Below are 6,687 nucleotides of genomic sequence, written 5' to 3'. Positions count from 1 at the left end.
AGGCTGCGGCTGCGTGCTCGCGCGCACCTGCGGACATGCGCACCGCACCCAAGCATAGTCAGGCTCAGTAGAAATGTGGTGGGGTATACTAGGCAGCATTGTTATCCCCCTTTTACAGACCAAGAACTAGATGTTCAGAGAGGTACAGGGACCTGCCCAGGGTGACATCACCAGTCAGTGGCAGAACCTCTTGTGAGAACAGGCCTCTGGCTCCCAGTCGTGAAGAGCACGTCAGGTGTTCAGCAATGAACTGCTGTAAGAGGAGGATGGGAGAGGCAGATACATATTTAAACGAACAAACATTTCTACTGCAGCCTGGGACTCTGAATGCTCTAAGAGCATTGGACACTTGCCTCCTTCTCCTGTCCCCGTCTCTGAGGGGAAAAGCGACCATGTCACACAGGCAGGTTCTCAGGAGAAAAGCAGACAGAGTGAAGAGGTGCATCACCCCAGAGACCAGGTGAGGTAGGGGACCCTGCATGTTGGGACACCTGTGGGGCTGAGCATGTGCAGACAAGACAGGGAGCAGAGGTATCAAGACAGGGGATGGGACAGCAAGAAAGGGATGTGCTCTTGACTTTGGGGTACTTGGGGATCAACATTCGTCTTTGGGCAATGCTTTAAATCCGATAGTTCTCTGTGACTGGGTTATGGGAGGCCTGACCTGTGACATGTTGCACGCACAGCGGTGCAGACACGCAGTGTTCACTCAGGGGAATACCTGGTGAGTGGTGTGTGTCAGTCTGGGAAGCCTTCCTGGAATATGTGCTTCTGAGCTGAGTTTTAAAGCTGTGCTCCTTATTCTCTGAAGTACATTGGAATCACCCGGGGTCTGATTCCGTAGGGCTGGGGTGGAGCCTGTGACTCTGTGTTTCTAACAAGCTCCCAGATGATGCTGATGTTCTGAGTAGCTAAGTTACAAAGAGTTACCTAATTGAGAAGTGAGGGGGTGCGGCGGTCATTCAGAGAAGTCATTCCTGGTAGCAGGCAAGATAGAGCAAAGGTCAAAGGTGAGAAGTACCACGAAGAGCAGGGTGTGTGAAGGCGGATGGGTGAGGCTAGAGAGGTGGGTAGGACCTCCCCTAAAGAGGGCAAGGGACACGTGAGGAGGGTTTGGTAAAGTGAATGAAGAGCTTGGATTCGTCTCACGGATCAAAGTGCTTGAGTGCCTGGAGACCAGTTAAGAATGTGAGTCCCTTGCCCCACCCAGCAGATCATTGAATTTATTGGTTTTGGTGAGGGGATCAAATCTGCATTGTTCAAGAAGTTCTCAAGGCAGTTCGGATACAAACTAAAGTTTGACAACCCTGTGCTGGGTATTTAAAGGGTTTCAGAGTGGGGAGGGGCAGATCAGATTTGCATTTCACATGGATCCCCAGGGAGCCAGAAGAACACAGGCGGGGAGCAGGGATGCTGGTGAAGGGGTCGATGTGGCTGTGCAGACCGAAGAGGCTGAGGACTTGGGCCCGGATCCTGGCAATAGGAAGGAAGAGGAGGGTGAACTCAAGAAATATTCATTGGTGACTCCTTGTTGAGTTACTGGTAGACTCCCAGTCATGGATATATGGGGGCAAGAGAGATGATGAGTTTGATTTTAGACCTGCCAAGTTTGGGGAACATCCAGGCAAAGAAGTTATTTGGACAGTTGGAAATGAGAGTCTAAATTTCAGTGCAAGGACCAAGTCTGGCTACAGATTTGAAAGTCAGCAGCTTGTAGTTTATTTACCTTGAAACATCACAGTGACCTTCGTGTTGGCTGAAGTGGGCTTTTCAGATTTTCCTGATTTCCATCAACAATGATGTTTATACTTGGTGTGTGCAGAGGCCAGACCCTTCCTGGAGAATTCTGAGCTCAAGGGAAAATAAGTACTTGCTGTGGGAGGCTGGCAAGGCCTGTGAAGGGATGAGGTTGGCCTCCTAGAATCAGCTCAGGAGAAGGAAGGAACTCGGTAAAGGGACCACCTATCAAATCCATCTTCCTGCTGTGATTTGATCTTACACAGGTTTCACACCCCCAGGGCAAATCATGACAAACGTGGTGGCATCAGCTCTCTTAAATTTCTCACTTTCTTCACTTATGGAGCCAGGCACTGGGTTCCAGTCCTCAAGGCACCTACAGTCAGCTGGAAGAGACAGACAAGGAGTTGGATGTCTCTGGTGCCATGTGTGGAGTGCACAGAAATCTAAGTAAAACTGAGGTTTCAGGAAAGACTTAGTGGAAAAGGTGGCACCTGTTATATTTTGAAGGAGGAATAGAAGTTGGCTGGATGACAAATGAAGGTGAGGGAGAAGAAACATTTTAGAAAAAAGAAACAGCACCTGCCAGGCATGGGATCACAAACTAGGACATGTCAGGGAACACTGAATAATTAGAAATGGCTGGAGAAAAGGGTATGTTGGGACACACACTGGACACGAGCCTAAGTGGAGGGGGCAGGGGGGCAGAGCCTATCATGAAGGGCTGCACTGTATGCAAAGGTACTAAATCTAAAATATAGTTGTTGTGCTGCATAGCAGAACCACGTATGCTGTGGTGGTCCCCTAAGATTATAATGGAGCTGAGCCCTGGCTGGTGTGGCTCAGTGGATTGAGTGCCGGCCTGAAAACCAAAGGGTCGTCGGTTCAATTCCCAGTCAGGACACATGCCTGGGTTGTAGGCCAGGTCCCCAGTAGGGGGCATGAATGAGAGGCAACCACACACTGATGTTTCTCTCCCTCTCTTTCTCCCTCCCTCCCCCTCTCTCTAAAAATAAATAAATAAAATCTTTACAAAAAAAAGATTATAATGGAGCTGAAAATTCCTATTGCCTAGTGATGTAGCCATGGTAATGTCACAGTGCAACACATTACTCACATGTCTGTGGTGATGCAGATATGAACAAACCTACTATGCTGCCAGTCATGTAAAATACAGCAATTCAATTCGATATGGTACCTAGTACTTCATAATGGTAACAAACGACTGTGTTACTGGGTTATGCATTTCCTATAGCATACTTTTTATCACTATTTTAGAGTGTAATCTTTCTGTAAAACAGTGTGCCATGTTATGCTGGAAACAACTTCATACTTTTGTGTTTACCTCATGTCTTGATTACGTCATTTTCTCTTGTGCTTGATTTAATCTCATGTTGTTTTGTAAATTTAGTGTAGCCAAAGTGTACAGTGTTTATGAAGTCCAAAGTAGTGTACGATAATGACCTAGGCCTTCACGTTCACTCACCACTCACTCTCTGAGAGCCACTTCCAGACCTGCAAGCTCCACCCATGGTGAGTGCCCTGTATCAGTATACCGTTTCTTATCTCTTATATGGTATTTTTACTGTTCCTTTTCTACGATTAGATATGTTTAGATACACAAATACCATTGTGTTGCAGTTGCCTACAGCACTCAGTACAGTAACATGCTGTACAGGAGTGTAGCCTGGGAGTAACAGGCGGTACCACGCAGCCTAGGTGTGCAGCAGGCTGTACCATCTAGGTGTGTGTAAGTGCCCTCTGTGATGTTCACACGACAATGAAATCAGCTCGCAATGCATTTCTGAAAATGTATCCCTGTCGTTAAAGTGACTCATGAGTATAATCTTGAAAAGCTCTAAGGTGCCATTTAAGGACAGATGGGTGCGGAGCATTGGCGATCACCCAGGCATGAAAGGGACTTGAACCAAGAGAGTACAGGCTCAGTCCTCCACACTTCCTGCTGGCCCAACCCCCAAACGTACCTTCAGCTTCTCCTCCCAACAGCCAGCAGCCAAACAAGCCACCATCTCTTGGTCCAGGCTCCTGCAGTAGCGCCCTCACCAGCCTGGCTTCTGTACTTCACAGGCTGTTCCCCACATGGCAGCCAGAGTGACCTGTTAGTGATGTAAGTTGTCCCACGTCCCTCCTCTGTTTAAAACCTTCAATGGCTTTTCACTGACTGCTCTTGGAATAAAATCTAACCTCCTTACCACAGTGCACTTGATCTGGTCCTTCCTATTGTCTGACCTCATTTCCAACTGCACTCTGTCACTGTCCGCGCTCCTAACACCTGGTCCTTCTTTCTATTCTGTACACAAGCCCGGCTCCCTCCCAGTTAGAGCTTTTTGCTAATTCTTCCTTCTGCCTGGATCCTCACATGGCTATCACTTCTTGCCTTTCAAATTGTGATTTAAATACAGCTTCTTTGACAATCCCCTCAATCTACAGGAGCTACTGAGTGGTTCTCTATCGAAACACCCTGTTTCAGTTCTCTGGCAGCTTTTATTACTGTCTGGTACTTCACTGTTTATTTGTCCATATATACATATGTTGTCTCCCTCCTCTGTAGTTGACAGTCTCCAAAAATAGCCGCCGTCAATTCCTTCTCGCTGTACTCACAGCCAGCTCACCAGTCACGAGGTGGAGCCTGTTTCTCCTTCCACTGAGTCTGGACTGGCCTACGGCTTCTCATCACTGGCTCTCACTGACCAGATTCAGTAGAAAGACGCTGTGCAGTTCTGGGCTTCACGTTGGGGAGGCTTGTCAGGTCAGCTTCCAGTTTTATTCTCGGGGGCTGGCTGCCAGGTAACAAGTGTGAACCCCAGCTTGCAGGGAGGAAGTCCATGCTTCTGGGCGGAGGACCACTGAAGGGACAGACAGGCAGCGATGACGAATGTCAACGAAAGAGTGATCTCAGCTGACCCCCAGAGCAGCAGCAGGGCTGCCCAGCCCATCCCTGGCCCAGTACCTGACAGAGAACTGTGGGATCTGATACATCCTTCTGTTTGCAGTCGAAGTGCTGGTGTTCTGTTACACAGCAGTAGGTAGCTGGAATGTCCTCCCACTAGAATGAAGCTTTGAGACCTTTGCCTGGTCATGCCTGGCACAGACGTAGACTCGGTAGATGTTTGTTGAATATGTGAGTTTGAGGAAAATGGAGTTAACCATTGACTAGAAGCCTCAATAAAGCAAAAATGCTGATGTTTGGCAGTATGAATGCTGGTTATCAGGGAATTGAAGTTAGAACGTGGGAGATAAGTGATGCATGTGTGTGTGTTTAAACATGTTCAGAGATATTGGAGTTCAACATTTCACTGCTGAGTTTTGAGGACATACAGGACAGGAACGTGGCTGAAGTCGAGAGAAGACAAAGGCCACTGAGGCTAAGCTGGTAACCAAACTTGATGCTAGGGTATTGGCTGAGACACCTGTTAGAAAATTAAACTTTCTCTGGATGATAGCTGTAAGGAGAGTCCCTGGGAGTTTCCACTTGAGAACTGTGAGAGGCCCATGGGGGAAGGTGGTAGACATCCTTGGAAAGATTTGGTTTCAGGGAAGGCATATAGCATTCAATGAAGGAATAGGGAATAGGATGGAGAGAGAGTTCCCCCCAGAACAGAAGAGGGCCCCCCTGAGGAAGGTTGTGAGGGAGGGCCGCGGTGGGAGACAAGTCTGGGGGTGGACGCAGAGAACAACGCTGGCTGGGAGGCGAGCAGGGCACCGGTCAGGTTTCACTCGGAGCAGAAGTGAAGGATGACTGATGAGATCATGAGGGAAGTTAACTGGCCTCAAGATTTTGGCCGGCCTGGAGAAAAAAAAATTTGGTTTTCCTGCCAACCCATCCAGAAGATAAATAATGTTTGCTGTTGGCAGTCGAGTCAGCAATCTGAGACCGTTTCTCAGGATTCCAAATGAAACTGGCGAAAGGATGCAGGTGGGGCGTGGTTAGGCCGAGTCAGTAAACACCCCAGTGCCCTGCTGGCCTTGACATGCAGCTCGGAACAGAGAGGGGCAGGCAGGCTGAGGCCCGGGGAGGAGCTGCGGGGCTCACCCACTTCCGGACCCTGCGAAGCTGGGCTTTAGTGGAGGGTCGGCATGGCTGATCCGAGTTAACTGTATGGGACTGGTCTACAGAAAGGTAAACTGTCTACAGAAAGGTACACTGGCCCTACTCACATCTTTTCAGAGCCTTTAAAACAGTAAACTGTATTATCATTATTTCATATTATCAAAGTAAAACATGTTTAACATAAACACTTTGTTTTCAAATCTCCAAAGCAAAGACAGCTTCCAACCCATGCTCCTCATTCCTGTCTCTGTCTACACAAGAAACAGTGAGCATGAGGAACAGATAAGTCCTTCACATACTATTAAATTCCCATTTTAATAACCCAGTCACAGTCTCTCTGGGCTACTCAATTTCTTGCCCTGATTCTCAAGTCAAATGGAACTAAGCAAAGGACGGGCAATAGAACTATAACAATGGTTTCCTTCAAGCCCTTCTGGTCTGTTATTCAAACTGAAAGGTATTTATTAAGTTCCCACTCATTCGTCAGGTCCGTTTTGATTACAGGGCACTGAAATCTGAGGTAAGCTGGCTTAGGCCATGAAGGAAATTTTGGGGTTTACACAAATTAGAAAAAAGAAAAGTCTGGAGGGTCAGCTCAATCCGCTGCTTAAATGATGTTGGCAAGAATCCCACTCCCCACTACTCCTCTTGTTCTTGTTTTTTTCAGGATCAGCTTTATCTTAGGCAGGATTTCCCCAACTGGTGACTCCCAAAAGCTCTAGGCTTATTTCCTGCCAGTTTAGTAGTACCCACAAAAAGAACACCTTTCTGAGGTATGGGTCTCACAGGTGGTCACTTGCCCATCCCTGTACTAATTGTGATGAGGTGGATACGATGCTCTCATTGGTCAGACTTGGATCACATGTTCCCTCTTGGGG

The 6,687-nt window shown here is 47.8% G+C and overlaps 1 long non-coding RNA gene across 1 annotated transcript; it reads right to left on the bottom strand.

Moving 5' to 3' along the window:
• Positions 1-1,712: 1,712 nt before the first annotated feature.
• LOC123808716 lies at positions 1,713-4,841 on the bottom strand. The gene is made up of 3 exons (XR_006783825.1): positions 4,709-4,841; positions 3,723-4,604; positions 1,713-2,123 (listed from the first exon to the last, which is right to left on the bottom strand). It is a non-coding gene; the product is annotated as an uncharacterized LOC123808716 (long non-coding RNA).
• Positions 4,842-6,687: the final 1,846 nt, after the last annotated feature.

The sequence above is a fragment of the Phyllostomus hastatus genome, unplaced genomic scaffold (genome assembly GCF_019186645.2).
Source record: "Phyllostomus hastatus isolate PE091 unplaced genomic scaffold, TTU_PhHast_1.1 phas_scaffold_501, whole genome shotgun sequence".
Taxonomy (NCBI): Eukaryota; Metazoa; Chordata; class Mammalia; order Chiroptera; family Phyllostomidae; genus Phyllostomus; species Phyllostomus hastatus.
Note: the sequence above shows the minus strand (reverse complement) of the source record. Positions and strands in the feature narration are given on the sequence as shown.